This window comes from Elephas maximus, chromosome 27 (assembly GCF_024166365.1).
Source record: "Elephas maximus indicus isolate mEleMax1 chromosome 27, mEleMax1 primary haplotype, whole genome shotgun sequence".
In the NCBI taxonomy this organism is placed as follows: Eukaryota; Metazoa; Chordata; class Mammalia; order Proboscidea; family Elephantidae; genus Elephas; species Elephas maximus.
Window position 1 is genome coordinate 15,349,554 of NC_064845.1, and position 27,987 is coordinate 15,377,540.

The 27,987-nt window shown below is 41.2% G+C and overlaps 1 protein-coding gene across 15 annotated transcripts in view; it reads left to right on the forward strand.

The window, feature by feature from the left end:
* THRB (thyroid hormone receptor beta) overlaps window positions 1-27,987 on the forward strand; it is a 415,197-nt gene that overhangs the window by 172,551 nt on the left and 214,659 nt on the right. The gene's annotated exons all lie outside the window — the stretch shown is intronic.

Genomic DNA, 27,987 nt, shown 5'->3' on the forward strand with positions numbered 1-27,987 from the left:
ACTTATTCGCTGGCTGCGGGAGTCGGGTCTTTTCAATGGTGTCTTTGTGCCTTCCCTTCCCCGTGGCCCCTGGCTTATTGTCCAGGCACCTCAGTTTGGGTGGTGCTATCTGATTGTAACCAATACTAATATTACAATACTCAATGCCTGGGCCCTCACCTGGGCCCCCAGCCTGGCTGCCTCTGTCTCCCAGCCTTCCCCTGGGGAGACCAGTCACATCTCTTGTATTGGAAAACACTAATTGTAATTTATGGAACATTCAAGGGAAAGAAAGCACTATGAATCATCTAGACCTGTGGCTCCCTAACTTTTTTTCCACAGAATCCCCTCTTCTCCCAAATAAAATCTTATGGTGAACCCCAATTTGTAAGAGACATAACAAGTAGAGCCCTTCTGTTTTTTTGTTTTTTTTTCTGTTTGAAGGTGAGAAGGGTAGCCACAAACCTCACTCCTCAGCCTTTTCTTCACCCCATCCCCTATCAAGGTGACTTCTGAGCCCCATGCCCAGGACAACTAGGGCTCCTCAGAATACTTACACACTATTCTTGCCATGCATTCTCCTCAATTCATAGAAAAGGAAACTCAGAGAAGATATTTATGGATTTCCAAATAATGAGGCATAAAACATAGAAGAGCACACACAGTGAACCCATTTATTTCTGGAAAAGGTGAATTCTAGTTTATGGTGATTAAAAACTAGAACAGTGTTTACCTGGGGGAGGAGAGGAGACTGACTGGGAAGGGGCATGAGTAAATTTTCTAGAATGTTCCATGTCTTAAAGTATAGGTTACGTGAGTGTATGCATTTGTCAAAACTCATCTATGCATTCTACTATATGTAAATTATATCTCAGTTAAAAAAGGAAAACCAAGAGGGGAAATAAAACAATAAATCAGGCATTTAGTAAATGAAAATCCTATGGACAAATTCGTGAGTCTGGTCAACTTTCTTGAAGCTGGGTGGACTCTTTATTGAGCCTGGCCTAAGGTCATTATGCAAAATTTTCAGAAAATAGGAGATCTCACTGCTCTTCTTTGTTCAATAATCACCAAAATCAGAAAATGTCTGAAAAGCAAATATCAGTTAGGGTTTTCCAGCCTGTAATGTGGCTCAGGTGTGATATATGGAAGTACTGGGAATGGAGATCCCAGGTACAAAGCTTGATTCCATTGGATCATGGGAGCCAAGAGTTATTGCCCTTCTGCTATGCAGCAGATGTAGTGCGAGGAGCCACAGAGACAAGCTGTTGTCCAGGTAGGGTGCTCAGAGCTTTGGAGGTTCTGAGAAGCCCCTTAAAAGCCTCTGCTGGGAGGGATGCTGGGAGGTGGGCAGGATCTGGGTCGCCTACCCAAGATGTAGCTTGGCTCTTGTCTCTTTAGATATTAGGCTTCTAGATCAGATTTCATGGATATAAAGAGCTCCATAGATGAAAAAGGTGTGGTAAATATTACGTGTCTATATATACATTTGGGTGTATGTTATTTATTTAATCAGTCATATGACTTGAAATACTACTCTTTAAGCACACTGGGCTTATAGCTCCTGAGTGTTTGCAGACACAGATCCAGGTTGGCATTGCATGTACGGTCTGCAGAGTCACCCTGATCTGGACTCAGCCTAATAGTTGTATGTAGTCTTGGTTTCAACCCCTACCCCACAGAAGAAAGGTCTCTTCTGAGCCCCTTTCCAAGGTTTTGACCCAGCCAGGACCACCGTGAGAAAGATGGAAGATCAAAACAAGCTTGGGACATTCTGGAAGTGATGAGCTTATAACTGGCCATTGTAGGCTGTCCATTGAATGCTGTATTGATCCTTGCCTAGAGAAAACTACTAGAAGACACTGTTCTTTAATTTGGGATTTGATATTGTTCTATAATCTCTATTTCACAGATGTAGACCTCATTTTTGTCATGCATTATTTTGATATGTACTATTAATAATGCGGGATCCCTGGTGGCACAGTAGTTAAGAGCTTGGCTGCTAACCAAAAGGTCAGCAGTTTGAATCCACCAGCCACTCCTTGGAAACTCTATGAGGATAGTTCTACTCTGTCCTGTAGTGTTGAGATGTGTTGGAATTGACTCCACGGCAGTGGGTTTGGTTTGGTTTTGGTATTAATAATGCGAAGTCTCTGGGAGGTGCAAATGATTAACATCCTCAGCTACTAGCCAAAAGTTTGGCAGTTCAAATCTATCCTGAGGCATCTCAGAAGAAAAGCCTGGAGATCTACTTCTGAAAAAATCAGCCATTGGAAACCCTGTGGAGCACAGTTCTACCCTAACACACATGGGGTTGCCATGAATTAGAATCAACTCAACAAAAACTGATGTTAGTTATGCTGGGGAAATTCTTCATAATATTTTAATCTTTTGCTCATACTCATATGAATGGTTTTTCAATAACCTATAAAATGCAAGATTCCTTTTCATATACCTTAACTCACTGGAATTTTGGTGACTGAGGTTAGAAGAGAGCCCTCAAGCGACACCTGGAAAATAGGCTAATCATGGATTCAGTCATTTTGCTATTGGCATGTGGCAGGTACTAGCAAATGATTGGCCTTGTAACTAAATTCTTGTAATAAGGCACCTTGACTCTCTAAAAAAGCACTATCCTTTCCCAGAAATACTTTGATCCAACCCTATTTAAATTTTTCCGTGTGTGTGTTTTAGAAGTCAGGCAGGAAAATGGAAGATAATTATTTCAGTTGAAATGCAGCTAAAAAGATAGGTTAAGGCTGCCAACTCTGCTTTTTTTAGAGCCAGGTAGGAAGACTGGAGCTGGGAAGAGCAAGAGAAATGTTTTTAAAAAGAAAATGATGTTAGTAAATGGCAAGTGAGGGTCACATGTATTCAGAGCAGGAAGGATTTGAAGATGTTCAAGTGTTCCAGCTTTGAGGCTGTATTGCTTTTCTTCAGAAATGACAAACTGTCTATCAGTTGACTGATTCCCAACCAAGGGTGAAGTCACACATTAACAAAAACTTAGTTCATTAATGAAGCCATGGTAAAACTGAATCATCTGTAAAAAGAACTTTTGAAATAACCAGGATGTTCTTAACCCACACATAGTGTGCTTTGCCTGCATAAGCACACGTATTTACTAATCAAATCTAATTTAATTTAGCAAAAGATTTTTTTATCCAACCAGCTTAGCTTAATGAGCACAAGAGGAGAAATAGAATTACACAATCTAAGAGTTTGAGCAGAATTTGCTTCTTTGCAATTCTCTGCTCATTTCAAAGGAACTGTTCATTCAAATCATTAAGATTCAACTTATCCAAATGGAAAACACCAGGATAGAAACAATGTGTCGTGTCCATTTCAGTGACTGTGGTCAAGCAATTCTCATGGAGCCAACGCTATTGAAGTTTGTATATTTATGGCTCATTGTTTAGTTTATTTATGTACTTAATTATTTCCTAAGTGGTCTTAGGAAAATACAACTTGTATATAGTCAGATTTTAATTACTCATGAGAATAGAGATCACTGAAGTCTAACCCATTGACTTTTTTTAACTAATAACTTGAACATTTCAACTACCAAACTACTTGTAAGGGCTATTGAGTGGAAAAATATCCTAATTTGAGTCTTATCCCCTTTTCTTTCCTCAGCTATTTTCCTTATGGGTGTCACTGAGCAAAAAAAAAAAAAAAAGGAGCAAGGAAAATAACAAACACCTTAATGTGTGTATTATTATTCTCTGCTTCCAGACAATGAAATGAGGCTAGGATGATAAGACCACATGCCTACAATTTTCACTGTCACAGTGGCAGGACTGGCTCTAAGTCAGATCTTTCTATCTGCAAACTTTTGTTGTTAAGAAGAGATGCAATGGATCGAAACTAATCAGCATACTACTTTGGTTGGATTTGAGAAATTGCTAAATTTGTGAAAATAGTGAAGCTAGATTGGGCCTTGAAGTGTCGCAGTTCTTGGGAGAGTCTCCTTGGAAAATGTTTCAGAGCACCTAGAACATCCAAAAATATCTTTACCTTCGTCAGATCCCTGTTGTTGACTCTCTGTAATAGGTCTGCACCTGTATTAAACATGTTGTGAACATCTTTGCAACTGCATATTGAAAGGAAAGCCCAAGGTCAAAGAAAAAACAATAGAATTTTAGCAAAACAAAAGATATCTTTGAAGGACAATCTCTGCTGCAGCTCTGTTTATGTCTGTTGGTGTCCTTCTTCAAGACAAGGTTTCAGCTTACTGTTGGCAACCCCGTGTCCACCTGATTTGACTTGAGACCATACACTATTCTTTACTGTAGTTCCATTCCTTTCAATTGTGTGAGATGATCACGTTTTCACGGGGCTTTATTCCAGCTGTTAATAGTTTTTGACATCATAGGATTGTTTCTCAATGAGTCAATTTAAAAACATTTATTAAATACCTATTTTGTGCAAGCAACAGAGCCAAAGGTAGGAGGATGGTTCCTGCCATGGTATTTGTTGGTTGGTTGGGAAAGTTAATACACAGACAAGAGAGATTAACTAATTATTCAGGGCACCATAAGAGCTGTAAAGAGTCGTTTGAAAATATTTATTCAGAGCCTAGCTAGACGGCAAAAGCTAATGGATGACAACCTCAGGAATAGCATGACTTTGAATTGCGCTCTTCAGAATGAGTAAATCTGGTCTGGCAGAAAGGACAGGGAAAGGCCGTTCTTGATGGGATGAGCATTTTAAGCAAGTGTGTGTGTGATACACACACATAAATATGTATTTAAAAAACAAAAACAAGCAAATATATATTTGTGTTTTTTAGGGGTATATATCCAAAACCAAACCCAACCCATAGCTGTCAAGTCAATTCCAACTCATAGCGACCCTATAGGACAGAGTTTCCAAGGAATGCCCATAGAGTTTCCAAGGAACGCCTTGTGGATTCGAACTGCTGGCCTTTTGGTTAGCAGCCATAGCACTGAACCACTGTGCCACCAAATTTCTTTTATATATATATAAAAGAAATCTTCCAGAAAAAAAAAAAGAACAAGCAGACCAGTCTCACGTTGTTCAAGGTTTGTTTGGGGAGGAAAGCAAGATGATTAGAACTTGATTATGGACGCCTCAACATCCAGGTTAAGGAATTTGGTCTTAATTTATTCTTCAATACATTAATTAGGATTAGATTTGGCTACCCATAACAGAAAATTCTGTTAACCTAAATACACAAAGTTGAGATCATTCTATAACCATCAGGGACTCAGGGCACTTTCTGTCTTTTTGGGTTGGTGTTCTTAGCATGTGGCTTTATCATCAAAGTTACCTCCTGGACCAAGATGGCTGCTAGAGCTGTGCTGTTATTTATAAACTCGGGAGGAGATGGAGAGAGGACACCCATTACAAGTTGTCCAGCAGTGTGTCTCCTCCTTAGGAGGCCTTACCGGAATTGCAATCCAACAACTTCTACCTACAGTCTCATCAACCAATTCCTAGTTGCAAAGGAGGCTGGAAAATATAGCTGGGTAAAAAAAAAAAAAAAAAAAAATTTTTTTTTTTTTAACAGCATGGAAATTGGTATTCAGTTATAAAGGGTTACTGAGGAGGCACCTAGCTACAACTGTACAGCCACAAACTCTTCAACTGTGAAGGGAAATGACCAGGGTGGTGCTTTAAGGGGACCAATCTTGTAGTCAAGTGCGTGATGTTTTGATCAAAATGAGAGTATTAGAATGTAGATTTAAGGATTTCAGCTTGTGGTGACGAGTTTTGTATTAGTGATGTGCCGTCAGGGCAGATGATAATAGGTGAATGTGATGGGATTTGTGGAGAATGAAATGATCAAGGAGAATGTATTCATTAATTAACTATGCAATTCAAAACTATGTTTAAAAAGCATACACAGACACAACTGTATATATGTATGTGTGCATACGTATTATGTAATGTTTGTATATATACATTTACATACACATATATGTATATATGCATATATATATAGTGTGTGTGTGTGTGTGTGTGTGTGAATGGCAGCACAGAAAAGATATTGAGCTGAACTTCTAGAAAAGAGGATCTGAATAAACAAAAGGGTTGCATGGTATTTTCCTATCTAGACAATTGGCTGGGAATTTAATGATGCAGTCTTTTAGTCATAAACCAGTCAATCTATCAATCTACAAAAACAACAACATAAAATCTCTCTAGGGCTCTAGACCACCCATAGCAATGATTTTCAAATTTTAGCATCCCTAAGACTCACCTTGAAAAATAGAGGACACAAAAAACGGACTAAATTATAACTTTTAAAGATAACTAAGAAGTTATCATGGAGCCAAGCTAGAGGAGTAGGAAAGTCAGAATGGGGGAGGAACCAACTGTTACGGTGTTGGTTTTTTCTTTTTCTTTTCCCCCTTCTTTCTTTTTCTCCTTCCTTCATCCCTTCCTTCCTCCCTCCCTCCCTCCCTCCCTCCTTCCCCCCCTTCCTTCCTTCCATTCTTCTTTCTTTCTTTTTTTAATTTTGGGAGGATTACCTTTGTGAGTTTGGTAAGCATGTTTTCATAAACTTTTCATTACGGCCCCCAAATGAGAAAGAATTTAACCCATAAATCATCATCATGCCCCTTTGTTAAGTCTAAGGGCTGCAAGTAATGTCTTGCCACTTTGCAAATGACAAAAACCAAGACACATCTATAGTGTTGACAGAATGGAGCCAGAGCCCCTCCAGCATGGCTGTTTTACTAACCTTGTGTCCACGGTACGTGGTACAGCCACACATGCACATGTCCCTTGTGTGTGTAACCCACCTTGTATCTGTGGTACATGGTACACGTGCACACGTCCCTTGTGTGTGTAATCCACCTTGTATCCATGGTACATGGTACACGTGCACACATCCCTTTGTGTGTGTAATCCACCAAGTGGGGCAAGAATGACCAAGCTTGTCAGTACTCCCTTCTTCTTACTGTATGTTTAACACTCTTGGTTCCAAAGCAAAATTTCATGTTTTTCATTTTAGGTATTAAAATCAGATACAGTTGAGGAAGCATAACATGATTTTTTCTGATTTCAACCCTCCTCTGATTACATTTTTAAAAGCTAGTGTGAGTCCCACTTTTTCCCACCAAATGTTGGTGAAGAGGCAGGTTTGGTTGGTGATCTGAGTCCAAAAGGTCACAGCGTCGAAAGCCCTATGGAGCAGTTCTAGTCTGCACACATGGGATCACCATGAGTTGGACACCAACCAACGACAACATTTGCTACTGAAGAGTGTGGTTTGTGGCCAGCAGCATTGGCATTGACCGGGAGGCTGTTGGAAATGCAGAATCTCAGGCTCCACCTAGAGCTAGTAAATCGGAATCTGTACTTTAACAAGATCCACGGGATTCTTATGCACAGTAAAATCAAGAGAAGCGCTAAGTCAATACTCAGGGCTCTTAAAGCCACACATTAGCTGTCTGCATTGAAGGATTGTTGTTATTGCTGCCCAAAGAACATTCTAAAATAGAACGGCCATTAACAGCTCCTGTCTTGGCTTGGGGAGCAGTTGCCATTTTAAAGAACTGAAATACTGCTCCCAGCAAGTGAAGAGAAAACAGAATCTAAAAATTATGCTTAGGAGTGGTGGTTGCCTGGGGCCTGAGTTTGTCAGAACACACCATCCCATTGAGGAAAATGTGGTGATAACTTTTTCTGTGAACTAGTTAAATCTTATCTGAATGGCATCATTTTATGGCAACGCTAGAGACCAGTAGGCCTTAACTTTTAAACATTTTTTGGGGGCTAGGGAGTTTTTTTTTTTAGGGAGTGGAGTGAACAGAGACCTTTGGAAGTAAATACAATATCCATGAGAAAAATGAACTTATGACTAAATTCACTCACAAACTGGGGCTGACCCATTAAATAGCACCCAGACAGCACATACATTGCAAAAGGTGGCAGGATACTAGGGAGCTAGCAGATGGAGCCAAAGGGATTGATCTTATAATGTGACTAATGTGAGCCACGAATGCAAACCACATACATAATTTTAAATTTTCTAGTAGCCGTATTAAAAAACAGAAAAAAAAATCAACAGGTGAAACTTATTTTAATAATATAATGTATATAACTCAATATTCACAATATCATTTAAAAAACATGTAATCAATATAAAGTTATTAGGTGCAAAACTACGTAACAGAACAAACTTAAAACTATACCTACCCATTGTTTGGCTATAGAAGATACAAGCTCCTATAATAAGAAATGATTTTCTGTAGAATGTTCTAGATCAGTATGAACCTTGACAGTAAGAAAGGAAGAGGGAAAAAGTCACAATAATATCCCAGTTAACTTTGTACCTGGGCAACTGTACCCTGAAACAATGTCTTTCCCACAAGACCTAAAGTCCCGAAGACAAAAGCTACCTTCTGTAAGCAGGCAAAGAAGGAATCTTTGAGTTAGTTACTCTAAGAGACTTTATACACTTTAATTACCCTTATGAAGCATCATAAAACAAAGGTGGGAGCTGGGCCTGGCCCAAGGCAAATACAATAAACTCTTTGTTATTTGGTGGATGTAGATTAGATTGACCAAAAAAAAAAAAAAAGGATACTTAATCCATTTACCTTGTTTTCCCAGGACCTAAAAAAAATTCTGCTTTCTATCTCTGAATCTATGGAAACTATAGCTTTGAATGGAAAAGATAAAAAGGTTGAAGCTTTTAAAGGGGCTAAAGTAAAATTTATAACTGTCTCTAAATCGGTATTTTACAGAAGTGCATCCTTTTTCCAAATGAATCTGTAATTTTTTACTTTATAAATATGCTTTAAAATATATGCATAGTTGTAATTTCTCATAGACTTCTGAGATTATTTTTTTGGCCTTATACGTGAACATACCACCCCCCCACTAGAAATATAATGCAAGCTGCAAATGCAAGCCACATATGTAATTTTAAATTTCTAGTAGCCATATTAAAAAAACAAAAACAGAAAACACCAACAGGTGAAATTTATTTTAATAATACAGTGTTACCCAGTGCCGTCGAGTCCATTCTGACTCATAGCAACTCTATAGGACAGAGTAGAACTGCCCCATAGAGTTTCCAAGGAGCACCTGGCAGATTTGAACTGCCGACTCTTTGGTTAGCAGCCGTAGCACTTAACCATTATGCCACCAGGGTTTCCAATAATACAATGTAGGTAACTCAATATCCAAAATATCATTTAAACATGTAATCAGTATAAAATTATTAAGGAGATATTTTGTGTTCTTTTTTCATGCTAAAAAAAAAGAAACCCATTGCCGTTGAGTCAATTCCAACTCATAGCGATCCTGTAGGACAGAGTAGAACTGTCCCATAGGGTCTCCAAGGCTGCAGCCTTTACAGAAGCAGACTGCCACATCTTTCTCCTGAGGAGCAGCTGGTGGGTTTGAACCACTGACCTTTCAGTTAGCAGCTAAGCACTTTAACCACTGTGCAGCCAGGGCTCCTTACCCTCATGCTAAGTCTTCTAAACCTGGTGTGTGTTTTACACTTACCCCACATCTCAATTCCAACTAGCCATGTATGAACTGCTCAATAGCCACGCATTGATAGTGGCTACTTACTGTACTGAATAGTGAAATTCTGATTCCAGAACAGTTGTTCCTATCATTTTGGGAGTCAAGGTCCTTTATGGAAACTTGATAAAAGCTATGGACCTTCCTCCCCCCAAAAATTCACATTAGCACAAAATCCTGGTTAAACTTTTAGGCGATTCATCAACACCTCAAAGCCCATCTTTGGGGCTCTTGAGGTAAAACTAATCCCAAACTGCCATGATTCCATCACTGTTTTCACAGTTTTTCTTAATGGTCACCTGTAAGGAACCCTGATGGTGCAGTGGTTAAAGCGCTCGACTACGAACCGAAAGGTTGGCAGTTTGAAACCATCAGCGGCTCCTCGGGAGAAAGAGGTGGCTGTCTGCTTCCTTGGAGATTTACAGCCTTGGAAACTCTATGGGATCACTATGAGTTGGAATCAACTCAATGGTAGTGGGTTTGGTTTTGGTTGACGGCCTTTTGGACTTATATAAGTTATTTTAAAAGGAAACATATCATTTCTGTAAGCAAAAAACCAACAACCTCTGCCAAAAGTGAAAGATAGCTGTATCAAGATATGTAATTATTAAATCTTTAAATTGTTCATTCACGGACCTACCTCCTTAACTGGTCTTTCATATCATGCTTTGGGACACACTGCCCTAGGGGTGCAGTATGAAGAAGTCCTGCTCTAAGAGGTTGCTCTGATAGGAGATCTGGATGGAATGGAATCTCCAGGACATGCCATTGGGTCATTATAGGAACAGAGCTGGTTGAACTATTAAAGCCTGGACAGTGGCATGGGGATCAGGAGCAAAAAGCTGTGCAGAGTCATTTCCTTCTGGCAAGGTCCACACACTTGATAACTGCTTCTTCTCTTCCACTGGTAGTTTTTCTTCCCTGACTGTATTTGCCAGAAGACAGACCTGAAGCTGTCCCTCTGGGAGAAATAGGGCAAGGAGGGTGGGGATGAGAGAAGGAGACCTGGGTGATGACTTAGACAAGGTCTGCTCTAAGGCTTTTTGGGCTCTCTCTCATCTTCTTTGCTCACTTCCTCCTTCTACAATCCAATGGACAGAGGAGAAAGGAAACAGTAAAAGTTGGGCAGGTAACTTAAATGAGTCACTTCTGGAACTTGAAATATAGATTTTTGAGTGAAATCCCTCATTTTTTCAAATGTCGCCTCATTACTATCACTTTAATAATGGCTTATAAGGATTATACTCAGCCGCTACTTGTCTGTCAGCGGTGGCTTGTGTGTTGCTATAAGCAGGCTTCAGTGGAGCTCCCAGACTACGATGGGCTGGGAAGTAAGACCTGGTAATCTGCTTCTGAAAATCAGCCACTGAAAACCATATGGATTCAACAACTGTCCAGTTGGCAACTGATCGTGGAGATGGCGCAGGATTGGGCAGCATTTTGTTCCATTGGGTGTGGGGTCACCATGAGTCAGGGGCAGACCAGCTAGAACACTGGTTATCTTAGTCATCTAGTGCTGCCATAACAGAAATACCACAAGTGGATGGCTTTAACAAGGAGAAATTTATTTCCTCACAGTAAAGTAGGCTAAAAGTTCAGATTCAAGGCATCAGCTCCAGGGGGAGTCTTTCTCTCTCTGTCGGCTCTGGAAGAAGGTTCTTGCCCTCAATCTTCCCATGGTCAAGGAGCTTCTCAGGTGCAGGGTCCCTGGGTCCAAAGGACGCACTCTGCTCATGGTGTTGCTTTCTTGGTGGTATGAGGTCGCCCAAATCTCTGCTTGCTTCCCTTTTAGCTCTCAAGAGATAAAAGGTGGTACAGCCCACACCCCAGGGAAACTCCCTTTACCTTGGATCGGGGAGGTGACCTGAGTAAGGGTGGTGTTACAATCTCACCCTAATCCTCTCAGCATAAAATTACAATCACAAAATGGACGATGACCACACAATACTGGGGATTATGGCCTAACCAAGTTAATACACACATTTTTAGGGGACATAATTCAATCCATGACACTGATGCAGGGTGGAGTAGACCAACAGAATGCTGATTACATCTCTAGCAGGGGCTACCACTACTCTTGACTTCCAACACCCTCGGATAGTTTTTTGCCATTTCTTAAGCATATGGTAAAATTGCATAATATGTACTCTTTCGTATTTGGCACTTTTTGCTCAATATGACATCTGTAAAGTTTATCCATGTTGCTGCACATGCCAGTATTTTATTGTTTTTATTGCTGAATAGTATTGATGATATGAATATATCACTATTTATTCTTTTATTGATAGACATTGGGGTTGTTTCCAGTTTTGGTAAACATATGAATTTCACTTGGATGTATACCTAGAAGTAGAATTGCTAGGTTATAGAGTAGATCTATGTTTTGACTTTATTAGAAACTTCAAATGGCTTCCCAAAGAGGTAGTATAATCTCACTTGCCACCAGCAATGTATAAGAGTTCCAGTTGCTCCATATCCTCTCCAGCACTGGGTAATGTCAGTTTGTTTGTTTTTGTTTTATTTTAGCCTTTCTGATGGCTGTGTAGTGGTATCGCATTATGGCTTTAATGTGTGTTTTCCTGGGGATTTTTACAACTAAAATAAGTGAGCCATAAAAATGGCTGAAGTTTGTGAAGAAGCTTTTAAATTCTTGGCTCAGGCTACTACGCATGTAATGGTTCCTAACCCTTCTAAGGAATCCTTAACTATTTCTTCTTCCTAAGAGACAGGAAGGAGCCCTGGTGGCACAGAGGTTGAGTGTTTGGCTGCTAACCAAAAGGTCTGAGGCTCAAACCTGTCAGCCACTTTGAGGGAGAAAGATGTGGCAGTCTGCTTCCGTAAAGATTGTGGCCTTGAAAATCCTATGGGACAGTTCTACTCTGTCCTGCAAGGTCGCTATGAGTCAGTATCGACTCCACAACAATGGGTTTGGGAGACATGATACCTAGTTGTACAATCATTCCAGGTTTGTCAAGTGTGAATGTTCCTCAGACACACCCGTAGCATGCTTTGCCTAAGCCATGGTGCACTGGGGGATCCAGCATTGTTACCATAGGCACAGGACAAATAGTTTGCCCCTACAGACACAGGGCAACCTGCCTGTATCCAGTGAGCATTTACTGAGCACCTGCTCTGTTCCAGGAGCCCTGGTGGTGCAATGGTTAACAGTTTGTCTGCAAACCAAAAGGTCAGCAGTTCTAGTCTACCAGCTGCTCCTTGGAAACCATATGGGGCAGTTTTGCTCTCCCCTATAGGGTCACTATGAGTCGGAATTGACTCAATGGCAATGAGTTTTGGTTTTGCAGTGTTCCAGGCACTCTGCTGGCCATTGAGGAAATAACAGGAAACTAGGAAAAATGCCTCTGTTCAAAGGCTCACAGTCTAGTGAGAGAGACAGAAAAGTGAACATACACTTGTAATGCAGGATGGTAAGCGCTTTGAGAAAAAACTTGAGCGAGTGTCACGGGACGGGGAGAGAGAACATCCCAGGCAAGGGGGTTGCAGATGGAAAGGCATGTGTTTGAGTTTCTGTATGATTTTTTCAAAGATCCCTAGGACAGCTGGAGCATAAGGCATGTTGGCAGGACTGGCAAAAGGTAAGGACAGGCTTTAGGCAGGACCAGAGTGGGAAAGGTGGACTTAGGCAAAAATGTATTTTGTAGGATTTCTTCATAGAGATTCTCCTTGGTTCACCGGGAGGCAAAAGGAATCAAGATACCCCTTTGGCTATTGCCTCTGGACACTAAGTTTTAACTTCCCTGTACTCATCTTCTGATGTTAAATTGCGTGATGTTAAAGTCTTCCTAGCTTCTTATTTGGATGCAAACACATTTTCTATTAAAAAATTTGGGAACCAGTGTGTACTTTCCCACAGCAGAGAGTCTAAGGACTGTATTTTCCTAACTAGGGTTTTTCTTAAGTGTTTTTCAGACCAAACTCTCTAGCCCGTGAAACAGCTCTGAATGTGACATAAGACCCACTTTTAGGTTTCTTGTGGAATTGAGTTTTAGACTTGATGTGAGATGCTGTCCTTTATGATTGGAGGAGTCAGGCAGACATTTACATTCCTAGTAAAGAATCTACTTATCTAAATCAAGCCAGACCTTGTAGGGTCTGAAGCCTTCTCTCTCAAGCACAGCAGAGACAGCCATGGGTGTCCGAAGGACCTCCATTTTATCGAATAAACACTCATGTGGGATATATCCCTTACTATATACCAGGCATTATTCTAACAACGTTACACATTGTTGTTGTTGTTAGGTGCCATCGAGTCAGTTCCGACCCATAGCAACCCTACGCACAACAGAACAAAACCCTGCGCGGTCTTGCACCATCCACACAAAATGTTTGAGCCCGTTGTAGAAGCCACTGTATCAGTCCATCTCGTCGAAGGTCTTCCTCTTTTTCCCTGAACCATCTCGCCATCCTCGCTTCTAAGGAGTACTCTGGCTGTACTTCTTCCAAGACAGACCTGTTCATTCTTCTGGCATTCCATGGTATATTCAATATTCTTCACCAACACCATAATTCAAAGGCATCAATTCTTCTTCAGTCTCTGATGACACATAGCAACTCATTTAATCCTCACAACCATGCCAGAGTTAGTTTTTATTATTTCCATTTACAAATGGAGAAACTGAGGCACCAGGAAGTTAAGTAGCTTAATTGCAGAGCTGGGATTTGAAGCCCAACATACTTTGTAACCGTTATACTATGCTGTTTCTTCATAATTGTAAAATATTCAGGAGAAACTCAGAGAACACTGAGGTAAGTGAATTGCTGTTTAGTTCACTCAGCAAATATTTACTGAGCAACAGCCTACTAGGGTGAGTCAGCAACACCTTTGCCCCAATAACTCTTAGCCTATTGAGGGAGACAGATAGGAATAAATGTTTGCAATGCCTGTTAACCTGAAGAAAGAAGTAACTAGCTTTGCCTGAGGAAGCAAGGCAAAGGCAGAGTCGGGCTTTCATGAAGAGAAGCCAAAGGAAGGAGCAGCTCTCAGAGTTGCCATGAGGCAAAGCTTGTTTGGGAGGTGTCAAGTGTGGCTGGGGATGGAAGATAGTAAGGTGGACTGCGGCAAATTGTGAGAGATAGGTCTGATGGGAAGGTGGCGGGTGGGTATAAGCTAGAGTGAAGAGTAAGGCTTTGACCTTGGCCCAGTCAGAAGCTAATGAGGGTTGTTAAGTAGTTTACCAGGTGCCATTGAGTCGATTCTGACTCAAAAATCAACTCATGGTGACCACGTGTGTCAGAGTAAAACTATGATCCATAAGGTTTTCAATGGCGGGTTTTTCAGACGTAGATCAGCAGGCCTTTCTTCTGAGGGACCACTGGTTGGACTCAAACCTTCAGCCTTTCAGTTAGCAGCTGAGTGTGTTCATTTGTTGCACCACCTAGGGACTCCAAGTAGAGTACCAAACCAAAATCAAACCCGTTGCTGTTGAGTCGATTCTGACTCACGGTGAACTTACAGATAGGACAGAGTAGAACTGCCCCACAGGGTTTCTAAAGAGCAGCTGGTGGATTTGAACTGCCGACCTTTTGGTTAGCAGCTGCGCTCTTAACCACTGCATCTCCAGGGCCTCCCTAAGTAAAAAAAACGCGATAATCCACCTTTTGGAAAGACTGGCCTGGATGACAGTGCAATAATCCAGGCAAGAGAGGATGAAAGTTGGCAGTACAGGGTGTTTGGAATCTAGGAGTGTTAGGTGGGTTGACAGCAAAATATAGAGTCTTTGCTGTCGCATGTGGCGGGGAAACGGATAGGTGAGAGCAAGAGGGAGAGAAGAAGAGGAGGGAGAGAGATCCAGATAGAGACAGAGAGCTATCAAGAAGAGAGGGAGCGAGGGACGGAGGAAGAGAAGAAGGAAGAGAGGCTGGAAAGGATGAAGAGAAAAGAAAAGAAAATATGCCAGTGGCGTAGAAAAAAACCTTATGGTAGAACATTACTGGCAAAATACTCCTATGATTCAGGCCTTTTGAAATAGTGCTTAAAATCAGCCACATTTTGTTTTGGTGGTTCACCAGCCCTTATTTCCATGGCTCTTTAATGGCCCATTGAGATGACGTCTATCTGCAGATCATTTGTCAGGTTTATGTAAGACTTCCTTTAGGGGGCATTGCCTTTGCATGCAGACAGCTTCCAGACTTTATACACCAGCAGAAACATGTCATCTGAAGAGTGCATTAGAGTAAATTAAATTCATTGGTAGGCGTCCCAGCAGCAAACAAGTGCTGCTACTTAGGGGTGTTTTCAGAATAACGCCTTACTCAAAAAAAAAAAAAAAAAAAAAAATTCTTTGGAAATGTTACCAGACCTGAAGCTTGATGGGCTTCAAACCCCAAGGAACCTTCAAATGTGTGGGCATCTTAAGCATTATTTCAGGCCAAATGATCCCTGTCTTCTTTGCCATTTACAGCAGTGATATTAGTGTAGTGAACTATTTCTCTCTGCAATTATTATGATCAGGCTGAGAGGGGAGTGAAAGCTTTAATAGTAACACGTCCCGTAGACATGGATAAGGTAGCATGTCAGGTGTTAGCTGTCCAGGCAGTGTCCTGATGTTATAGGAGTTGTGTTTCACTGGGGGCTTAGGTTACCACATGGTCTGCTCATCTTCATGCTGCAATACTGACTTCTGTAGCAGGCCAGGAGGCATGGGGTGGAATCCTTTGCTAGAGAAAGCAGCCTCGAGTTGTGAGCTGTTTGTCTGGGCAGTGCGTTATGTGGCAAAATCTGTCCAGTCATGACGCCATCCAAGCGTCAGTCAACACAGGAGTCTAAGTAGGATGTAGTTCAGGAGTGCATAATTGGGATAGCTCAGCCACGGAAGTGCAGGCGGTGGCTTTGGGTTCCAAGCAGTTTATTTGCTTAGGAAGTCTTCATTCAGCCTCTTGGACGTGTACTGGGAGAAGCTCATGCTGAGGGTGTGGAGGTTCCAGCAGGTCCTGAAAGGCAGTAGGACAGTGGGGTAAGTGTCTATTCTCTCCTGGGATCCTCTGTGCGAGCACTGAAGGGAGCATTGTTGCAATTAATGTGTGGGGCAAGAAGACCTGACCATATTCAGGGCATGGGCTTCCAGTAGCCAACTTCTCTTAAAATTCTAATATGTCATTGTGAAGGCTGAGATGACACAAATGGACCTTTCCAATAGTTCTCACATATCTTGAATTGGAGTTAGATGACAAGGCAAAGAGACTATGTATGACTCCTGGACCTGTAGCCTTTTTTTGGTGGGAGATGGGAGGAGGAAGGAGGATAATAAAGGGATATAGATTATAATGCTATGTTTTCTAAACTTTGAAAACATTTTAAGGAGACTTGTAAAAGGAAAATAAATGATCTTCCTATTCTTAAGTAAGGTATCGAATGAATATGTGAATAGAAAATTGGTTTCCATTCCAAGCGCCATGCTTTGTCGGACATTGACAACTAGAGTATAAGCTGTAGAGTGGTTTCATAAAGCTGAGGGTTTGGGGATGTCTGTGTTACACAAGAGAGGTGGAAGGAACTGGGAGTGTTCAATCTGAAGAAGGCTGGAGTGATGGCAGCTATTTTCAAGTAAGTGAAGGACTGATACATGAAGTAAGGGAAAAGCCGGCCTGTATTTCTTTAGGGAAAAGGGTTTTATCCTTTGGGAGTTGGGAACAGACCCCTTTGAGAACCTGGTAAAAAACCATAGACCTTCTCTGCTAATAATGCATTTATATAAATACAAAATTGGCCCATGATGTCAAGGATCTCATGGGACCCTGCAAACTCCTGTTCTACATGGTAGAACAAAAAAATAAATGGAAATGTCAAGATCCAGGCATCAAGGAAGAACTCTCAGATAGTCTGGGAAATGCTATAATGGAACTATTTTTTTAAGGTGATGTTGTTGCCGTTGTTAACTGCTGTCAAGTCACCCACCAACTCATGGTACCCCCGAGCACACTGGAACAAAACATTGCCTAGTCCTACGCCATCCCCATGATCAGTTGTGGATCAAATCACTGTGATCCATGGGATTTTCCTTGGCTGATTTTCAGAAGCAGATTGCCAGGCCTTTCTTCCTAGTCTGTCTTAGTCTGGAAGCCCCCACTGGCACCTGTTCAGCATCATAGCAACAAGCACACCTTCACTGGTAGACAAGTGGTGGCTGCACATGAGGTGTGTTGGCTGGTAATCAAACCCTGGTCTGTCATGTGAAAGGTGAAAATTCTACCACTGAACCATCAGTTCTTAAGGTGTGGATGAACTGTGGTGTAAAGGAAATACTGTGAGCATTCGAGTCATAAATACCTGGATTGGAATGTAAATGGTGCTGCTTCCAACGGTGTGTCCTGGACAAATTATTTAAACAACAAAAATATATATATAAAATCCTAGGTGGCACGAACAGTTAAGCACTGACTACTAGCTGAAAGGTTGACAATCCAAACCCACCCGAGGCACCTTGGAAGACAGGCCTGGCTATCTGCTTCCAAGAGGTCACAGCCTTGAAAACCCAATGGCGCAGCTCTACTCTACACACTTGTGGTTGCCATGAGTCAGAATCGACTTGATGAACTAACAACATCAGCGTCCCAGTGCTAGGGGTAGACTAGGAGTAAAAATAAACTTTTCTAAGTAATTCTCAAAGGTTCTGAGTTGAAAGAAAGAACAAGAAAAAGCCCAATTCCTGCCTCTACATAAGTTCTTCATAATTATGTTCCCTTTCTATTGTCAAGACTATTATAGACAGCTTTCGTGCTTTCTGTGGGAAGTTACAATGTCTAACTCCAAATATGCATCAGATTTATAGGAAAAAAATCTTTTTAAGTGATTTGAAAGGTGATATTATGGTATCTTAAAGTTGAAAAAAAACACACTGGAACCAAAGTGTGAATGAACAGTGTAGAAACTGAAGTATCCTTGAAATAATTCTAAGTGTTTTCAATGGGGAGACACTTACCCTGAATTTCTACTTAATAGGGAGGAATGAGGCTGCATTTTAAGGTATACTTAATAATGGGGAAGAAAAGTGACTATACATCCAGTGAAAAGGGGGTAATACCAAGTAATAATAGCGTATATAATAGAAGTTAAATGCCTGTCTTTAAGATTCTAGAAAGGAATGGAGTTTTCAAAGGCTTTTGGTAATGGGCTTTTAAAAGTGTCCAACTGGGATATGAACATGAGGATATGAGCACTTAGTCTTGTGGGTGGCAAGGTATTCTTAGCAGCTGACAGCTCCAGGGAACAGCTCCAGAGTAGCTGCTGCATATGAATCGTGTTTAGTTCACCAAGCAGAAAATTTGTATGGAGCCCCTACTGCATCCAAGGCTTTGTCCCAGGCCTTGTCGGATGCAAAAGGGGGTCCTTGCCTTCAAGGAACATAAGCCAGGCTGGGGAAGTCAGTGCAGACTTCTGAAAAAATGAGTGGTGGCGCCAACAATTTCCCAAGTTGTTGAGAAGAAAGAGAGAAGGTTGTGGGCAGGATTTGATGACAGACTTCATGGAGGAGGTGAGAACTGAGCTGGGCCTTGAGAATTAGTGAAAGTTGTTGTCTTCCCATCTCGGTAAATGGCAGTACCATTCACCCATGTATAATCCCAAAACCTAGAAATTATGCTTGATTCCTCTTTCTCTCACCCCCAAATCTAAACTCTCTGCAACTCCTACACATTCTACCTCCAAAACATATCTGAGTCTGCACATGCCACCATCTCCATTGCCATTACCCTGGGTCAAGCCACCAGCATCCCTCTGAAATGCTTCGGTCAGCTATTAACTGGTCTCCCTCTTTCCACTTTTGGCCCATCCTCCAGATCACTTTCCACAAAGCAGCCAAAGTGATGAAGTCATGCCCTTGATTTAAACTCTTTAAAGGTTTCCCATTGGGCTAAAATATGGAGTCCTCACCCTTTTACCATGGCTTACTAGGCCCTGCATGGTGTGGCCCCAGCCTCACTGATCTTACCTCCTGTTCCTCTCCCTTTAGCATACTATGATTGAGCCACGCTGGCTTCCTGTGAAATACTAATCTAGCGAGATGTTGTTAGATGTTAGCTGCCGTGGAGTCATTTCCAACTTATGGCAACCCCACATGGGCAGAGTAGAACTGCTTCATACGATTTTTGAGGATCACCAGGCCTGTCTTCCAGTGAACCTGTGGGTAGGTTTGAATCACTAACCTTTCAGTTAGTAGTCAAATGCTTAATCATTTGCATCACTCAAGGAAAAAAGAAAGTGAAAATTATTGAAGGCTACGTAAGGAGATTAGTTCTCAAAATGAGGAGAGTTTTTTTTTTTTTTTTTAATGTTACTGCTACACAAATGTGGGCATACAAGTAGGAAATGTAGACAGCATGGTTTCATTTCAGATACCCCTAGGGAAGTCCCTTTGCCTCTCAAAATTTATCTTCCCTGCCAGCTTGGTTATTTCCCAAAGTACTTTCTTAAATTCCCACCAAGATAGTCTATATTATACTGTGTGTCATGTACTCTGCTAGGTACAGGAGCTATGATGATTTAAAAAAAAAATAGACATGGGGACCTTAACTTCTTAGCATGTTTAGGCTACTGGGGACCCAGACAATTACAACATAAGATAATTACAATGAGGAGTTTTAAAATGCGCCGTGAGAACACATGGGTGGGGCACCTAAAACTGACTTGGGAGGTCAAGGAAATCTTCCCAAAAGAAGAGCCACTTTAGCTGAGACCTGAAATCATGAGGCAGAAGGCAAGGGCCAGTGCCCAAGTATTCTTGGTAGGGGAAACATCACATCACAAAGTGCTGGTATTAAGGAAGAAGAAGGGAATTGCATGGAACCTGGAAAAATTCAGGATGGCTGCAACATAGTGGGAAGGTGGGAAAGTCGAGAGGAGAAGAAGAAGATATGAGAGGTAAGCAATGGCCTGTGTATGTAGAGCCTTATGAGTCCCTTTAAGGCATCTGGACCTATTAGTAGCAAATGAAACATTTCAAGCAATGAGATGACATTATCTGACAGGTATTTTCAAGAGCTCACTCTAGATAGAATATGAAGAGGGGGAGAGTCCAGAGACTGGTGGACCAGCTGAAAGGCTGTTCTATAATCCAGGTGAGAAGTTACATTGGTAAGACCATCAAAGAGGTAGTAAGAGTGGAGAGAAGTTCAGAAGAGCTATTTAGAAAAGAAAATTCACAAGACTTGAGGATGGACTAGATGATAGGAAGGTTAGGAGGAACAGAGCAACCAGAATCATTTGGAATCACTTGGAAGTTTCCACCACATGCAACACCTTCCGGGGTACCATTTGCTAAAATAAGGACTCAGGTGTTAAAGGAGCTTTGGGGAAGGAGAGGGAGATGTCACACCTGATACTGAGGTACCTTTCTTTACTGTCTGAGAGCAGGTTTCCTTCGTGGCATGGCATCTGGGAACTCTATACATAATTGAATGGGAGAGTTCATGAAAGATGAGGCACCTCAGAGAATCGTTGACTCCCTCTTGACTTTCCTTAAACTCTGACCAAGATACCAAGAAAATTTTTCTGCCATTAATAGACAGTATTTAAAGGAAAGATTGAGCCTGGTAGGTAATAATTCTTTCCAACTCCATTATTCTTCAGTTCCTGCTATTCACATTTTCCTCATCAAGGTGTGCCCAGAATCCTGTCTGCTTTGGACCCAGTGATTGCAGACCCTAGGGGAATTAGGTGTTTCCTCATTCCAACTCCTTCATGTCCCTCTTCAGCCAGACACAGGTTCTCATTTACATTTTGAATGAGTAACTGTCTGGGCTGTGTGATGCTTTATAAGCTTCCTGGGCATGTGAATGTGGGAGAGACAGACAGACACAGAAAGATGACAGAAGATATCTGCTTGAGACACCACCCAATTAATTTAATTTCTGTGACATCATCCCACTTTAGTGGAAGGCTTCTGAAATGAGTAGCCCTTGTTTTGCCTGTTAATTAAACTCTTGTTAAACGTTGTGCTTTCTGAAAGAGAGAGAAAGATCCTCTAGAACGAGGTTTCTCAACAGCACCACAATTGACATTTTGGACTGGATAATTCTTTACTATAAGGGCTGTCCTGTGAATTGTAGGGTGCTTAGCAACATCTCTGGCCTCTACCTACTAGATACCGGGGGAACCACCATACACATCCTCAATTGTGAAAATCAAATATGTCTCCAGAAATTGCCAAATGTTCACTGCGGGGGGGAGGGGAGAGGACAGAATTGCCCCCAGTTGAGAACTAGTGCTTTAGAGCCACATCATCTGAAAACCTGTGAGAAATGCAGATTCTCTGCCTCCATCCCCAAAACCGAACCAAACCCGTCACCATCGAGTTGAGTAGATTCCAAATCAAAGCAACCCTATCTGTATAGGACAGAGTAGAACTGCCCCATAGGGTTCCCAAGGAGCGGCTGGTGGATTCAAACTGATGACCTTTTGGTTAGCATCTGAGCTCTTAACCACTATGCTGTCCCAGACCTGCTGAAAAAGAAACTCCAGGAGTAGGGTCCAGCAACCTGTGCCTTAACAAGCCCTCCAGGTGGTTCTGATGCATGCTCAAATTTGATAACAATGGCTCAAGAGGAAATGAATGGTCATTAAAGCTTCATGAGAAATACTTACATAAAGGAAGATTTTGAATAAGGGGAAGTTTTCACTCTTCTCCCTTTCTTTTCGAGAAAATAAGTGAAAATGCGTCATCGTGTTTTGGAAAGCAAAGGTTCTTGATTAGTAGTTTCTCATGGTGGAAAATTCTTATTGACAGGAAAAAATGTTTAAATCACATGAAAAATTTGTTACCCTGAACAAGATTTTTTTTTTTTTTTCCTTACTTCATAAAGATCAAACAATAATACCATGATTGGGTATCAGACTGACAAAGAGAGACTTTTTTTTTTTATTATTAACTTTTATTGAGCTTCAAGTGAACGTTTACAAATCAAGTCAGACTGACACGTATAAGTTTATATACATCTTACTCCGTACTCCCACTTGCTCTCCCCCTAATGAGTCAGCCCTTCCAGTCTCTACTTTTGTGACAATTTTGCCAGCTTCCAACTCTCTCTATCCTCCCATCCCCCCTCCAGGCAGGAGATGCCAACACAGTCTCAAGTGTCCACCTGATATAATTAGCTCACTCTTCATCAGCATCTCTCACCTACCCACTGTCCAGTCCCTTTCATGTCTGATGAGTTGTCTTCGGGGATGGTTCCTGTCCTATGCCAACAGAAGGTCTGGGGACCATCACCGCCGAGATTCCTCTAGTCACAGTCAGACCATTAAGTATGGTCTTTTTGTGAGAATTTGGGGTCTGCATCCCACTGATCTCCTGCTCCTTCAGGGGTTCTCTGTTGTGCTTCCTGTCAGGGCAGTCATCGGTTGTGGCCGGGCACCAACTAGTTCTTCTGGTCTCAGGATGATGTGGGTCTCTGGTTCATGTGGCCCTTTCTGTCTCTTGGGCTTTTAGTTATCGTGTGACCTTGGTGTTCTTCATTCTCCAAAGAGAGACTTTCGAATGAGCACTTGGAAAAAACTTACTGCAAGTAGAATGGAAGTGTGGTAGACAGCTTCCATTCAGGATAGCAGATCCACCTGCCTGCCCCAGTGGTCAATAGCTTTTGGGGAGCAAAGTCAGATGCATGTGTAAGGGAAACCTTTCTTTTGTTTTCTTCCTTAGCTTCCTTTTTCGCTTGTTTGTTCACCCACCCCTTTACCACTACCAAAATAGCACTGAATAGGGAAGTAGTTGTTATCAGGTGCTGTCGAGTCAGTTCAGACTCATGGCAACCCACGTACAACAGAGTGAAACACAGCCTCATGATTGTTGTTATGCTTGAGCCCATTGTTGCAGCCTTTGTGTTAGTCCGTCTCATTGAGGGTCTTCCTCTTTTTCGCTGACCCTTTACTTTACCACGCATGTAGTAGAGTTTTCTGAAATATTTAGATAGCAGTTTTACAACGCATCCTACAAATTATGAAAATTCAGATAAAAGTTCTATTTTTCCAGCGTATTGTCAATTTCTGTGACTTACTAAACAATTCACTGATGTCCGTATCTGCCATAAAATGCTTCATGGGTCCCTGATCGTTGGATTGGTTTTATTTAGAGGTATTATGTACTTATACATGTGAGAAAACATGACCTGAAATACAGCCTACCATGCTGAGTCAGCTGGCGACCTCATACGCAATGGAATCAGACTGTTGTTATCCATAAGGTTTTCACTGGCAGAAGCAGATCACCAAGCCTTTCTTCCTGGTCCATGTTAGTGTAGAGGCTCCACTGAAACCTGTTCGGCATCACAACAGCATGCAAGCCTCCACCAAAGGGTGGGTGGTAGCTAAGCATGAAGTGCGTCAGCCTGAGATCAAACAGGTTTCTTGCATGGAAGGTGAGAATTCTACCACTGAGCCACCACGGACCCCCCAGCTTACTGTTGCACCAGAAAACCTTAAAAGCTATGATTTTGAAAAGAAGGAGAAGGAGGAGTGGAAGAGGAAAGGACAATAACGTTGAGCCAATTCAGTTCATAAGAATCAGTGATGGAAAACCATGGCAAGAATACAAGGACCGTTGCCACAGTGTGTTTACCTTTGAAAACCATTTTGTTGGGAAAGGAAATGATACTCCACTTAAATCATTAATTTTTACTTAAAATCACAAACATACCAAAATAGGGGAGATAAATTTAATGCAACTTCATCCGTCAATATAGTCATTCTTTTTCCTGCATTGATTTATTCAAAAATATCGACCGAGAATGTACTGTGTATGTGTGAACAAGATAAACATGTGGTCCCTGGACTCATGGAACTTACATTTTTTGCTGGGGAGGGGGAACAGAAAGAAAGCAAATAACCCAGTATTTCCAATTTGGGGTTGTATCCTGCTAATAGCTTATGAGATCAGTTTAGCGTGTGTCATAAACAGCTTTTTTGATTGTTTAATGAACAAACTAAAGTAAAATGAAAACACCAGGGCCTATTTCACGTCTGAAGTGGAGTGTTTCATGAAACTGTCATTTCAGTTGTATGCGTAGGCGCAAGGATATGAGTCAACATAAAACATTTCTCGTTTTGAGTCAAAAAGTGTTTGAAAAATACTGACTTTTTAAAAAATCTGAAATAAATGAAATGATTTCAAATTGTAATGCATGCTGTGAAAAGACCAAGGGACTGAGATAGAGAATAACAGACATGTCAAGTGCAGAGGGGTAGGACCAGCTTTAGCTGTGCGGTCAGAGACAGCGTCACTGATGACTCATGCAAGCTGGATCTGACGGAGGAGAGCCAGCAGGCAAGGGTAGGAAGAGCCTCCAGACTGAGATAACAGCAAGTGCAAATGTTTTCTTTTGGGCCTGAATACCTGGGAGGCTGGCAAGCTAAATGGCAATGAAAATGGGCAGTTCACTTAAGAAGGAAAATTCTAGAACTTTGGGTTAGCTTGTTGTTGTTGGGTGCCGTTAAGTTGATTCTGACTCATAGCAACCCTAAAGGACAGAGTAGAACTGCCCCATGGGGTTGCCTGAGCTGTAATCTTTACGGGAGCAGGTCACCGGGTCTTTTCTCCCACGGAACCGCTGGTGGGTTCAACTCGCCAACCTTTTGGTTAGCAGCCAAGTGGTTAACCATTACAGAGCTCCTTTTTGGTTGGCAGAGGCACAAAAACAAAAGGGAGGCATGAATCTATCCCGTAAGCACAGATGGGTTTCACTTGAAAGATGTGGAAAATCCCCAATTCAAATAACACACAGAAAGAAAATATATATTCAGTTAAAATTCAGCAAATATTTATTGAGTTTTTATCATGAGAAAATCATTAAACTATAGTGAATTCAAACATAAACATCAGTTTTAAAATGCCTGGGTAGGGTTCTGTATACAAAATGTACACAAAAGAGCAAAGATTATAATTTACCTATTTACAGAATAGTTGGCCATTCTTTTCTTTAACAAAGCCTATTCCACATGCCTCAGATTTGTTTTTCTCTATTTGACTTTGTAATAAAGATTTCAGTCACCCCAGAATGGTGTGTGTCTAATTAGCTACCAGACCTAAGCTATATTTCGAAAGTGCGATGTTCCATATCCACGGGTGATTTTACATGCTAGGACCTCAAACAAATCTTTGCAAAGAGACTTACAATCTCTGTAACACCCTAATCATGCACCCTTGGGCTCTGCAGCCACTACGTTTGTTGTTGTTAGGTGCCATTGAGTCGATTCCGACTCACAGACACCCTATGTACAACAGAATGAAACACTCCCTGGTCCTGCGCCATCCCTCATAATCATTGCTATGTTTGAGCCCATTGTTGCAGACACTATGTCAATCCGTCTTGTTGAGGGTCTTTCGCTTCTTCACTGACCCTCAATTTCACCAAGCATGATGTCCTACCCCAGAGACTGGTCCCCTCTGATAACATGGGCAAAGTACTTAACATGAAGTGTTACCATCCTGCGTTCGAAAATGCATTCTTGCTGTATTTCTTCCAAGACAGATTTGTTTTTTCCTCTGGCAGTCCATGGTATATTTAATATTTTTCACCAACACCGTAATTCAAATACGTCAATTCTTCTTCTTTGGTCTTACTTATTCATTGTCCAGCTTTTGCGTGCATATGAGGTGATTGAAAATACTTTGACTTGGGTCAGGCACCCCTTAGTCCTCAAGATGACATCTTTGCTTCTTAACACTTTAAACAGGCCTTTTGCAGCAGATTTGCCCAGTGCAATAAGTTGCTTGATATATTGATTGCTGCTTCCGTGGGCGTCAATTGTGGATCCAAGTAAAAGGAAATCCTTGACAACTTCAATATTTTCTCCATTTATCGTGATGTTGTTTATTGGTCCAGTTGTACGGACTTTTTTTGTACTTCAAGTCTTCTTCACTTTCAGCAAGCAAGGTTGTACCACCTGCATATCACAGGTTGTTAATGAGTCTTCCTCCAACTCTGAGGCTGTGTTCTTTTTCATATAGTTCAGCTTCTTACATTATTTACTCGGCATACAGATTGAATAAGTATGGTAAAAGGACAACCCTGATGCACACGTTTTGTGACCTTAGACCACACAGTATCCCCTTGTTCTGTTTGAACAACTGCCTCTCGGTCTATGTACAGGTTCCTCGTGAGCACAGTCAAGTGTTCTGGAATTTCTACTCTTCGAAATGCTATCCATGATTTGCCAATGATTCACACAGTTGAATGCTTTTGCAGAGTCCAAAGCCTTCCAATCTGAGGGGCTCGCCTATATCAGTGTTCTATATCAGCGTTCCACTGCTATTCATAAGATTTTCACTGGCCAATTTTTCAGAAGTAGATTGCCAGGTCCTTCTTCTTAGTCTGTCTTAGTCTGGAAGCTCTGCTGAAACCTGTCCACCATGGGTCATTCTGCTGGTATTTGAAATACTGTGGCGTAGCTTCCAACATCACAGCAACACACAAGCCACCACATATGACATAGAATCCCAAATTCTAAAGCCAGAATTTTGATAGTACTTATGTGTATGTTTGTAACAAATTTATCATTATTGTTAATGATATTATTTTCTTTATTATTTTAATATATTCTATTTCCCTGCTAATCTGACTAAATTCATCTTCCTAGGGCTCTTTTTACAGCCCTACCTAACATCTCTTCCCCTATCATCTCTTCCCCTATCATCTCTTCCCCTATCATCTCTTCCCCTATCTCTTGGCCAACTCATAGCCTTCAACTTCTTTAGAACCCAACCATTTTGTTTGTTCACCAAGTGGGCAGAATTCATAGAAGTGCAGCAATAGCCACAAAAGCTATTCCAGTGGCTACCCAATACATACTCATAGTCTTGACTAGAATGGACTGTAGAACCTCAGGCCATTGTCACATGGCCTTGAAACTCTGGAGACAATATTTTATACTTTAGCTTAAGACAACGGGACCCCAGTAAAAATTTGGGTAGGGACAGAGCAAAGTCACAGGGAAATTCTTGAAGGATCCTTTAAGCGAACAATTTTGAAAGCAATTTGCCCTTATATTAAGAGTTTATCAAATGTTCATATGTCTTGAAGCAGTAACTTTGGAATCTTCTGGAATACTTGAGGAAATTTTTCCTAAAGAAATAATTTAGAATTCGGAAATAGGTTTAGGCAGAGGAATGTTATTTGTGGCATTATTTATATTTGAAAATCAAATATCTTTCAGTAGGAGAATGTTCAATATATAATGTTATATCTAACTAGTAGACTGTTTCTGGTCATCAAAAGTGCTGTTTATGAAAGGATTATAGCATGGGAAATGATTAAATCATAATGTTAGGTAGAAAAGGATAAAAATTGGATTTTATGGTACAATTTTAACTCTAAAAAATAGATGCATAGACTAACTAAAGATGAAAAAAACTAGAAAGGAAAGAAGTCAACAGCTGAGCGATCTGGCTGCTTGCATTACTGGCCATTTTTTCCTGTATTTAAAATTTTTTCTCCAATTTCATGTTCTAAACAAATGAACTGTAGCTCCAGTATTACCGTGTTATTTCTCTT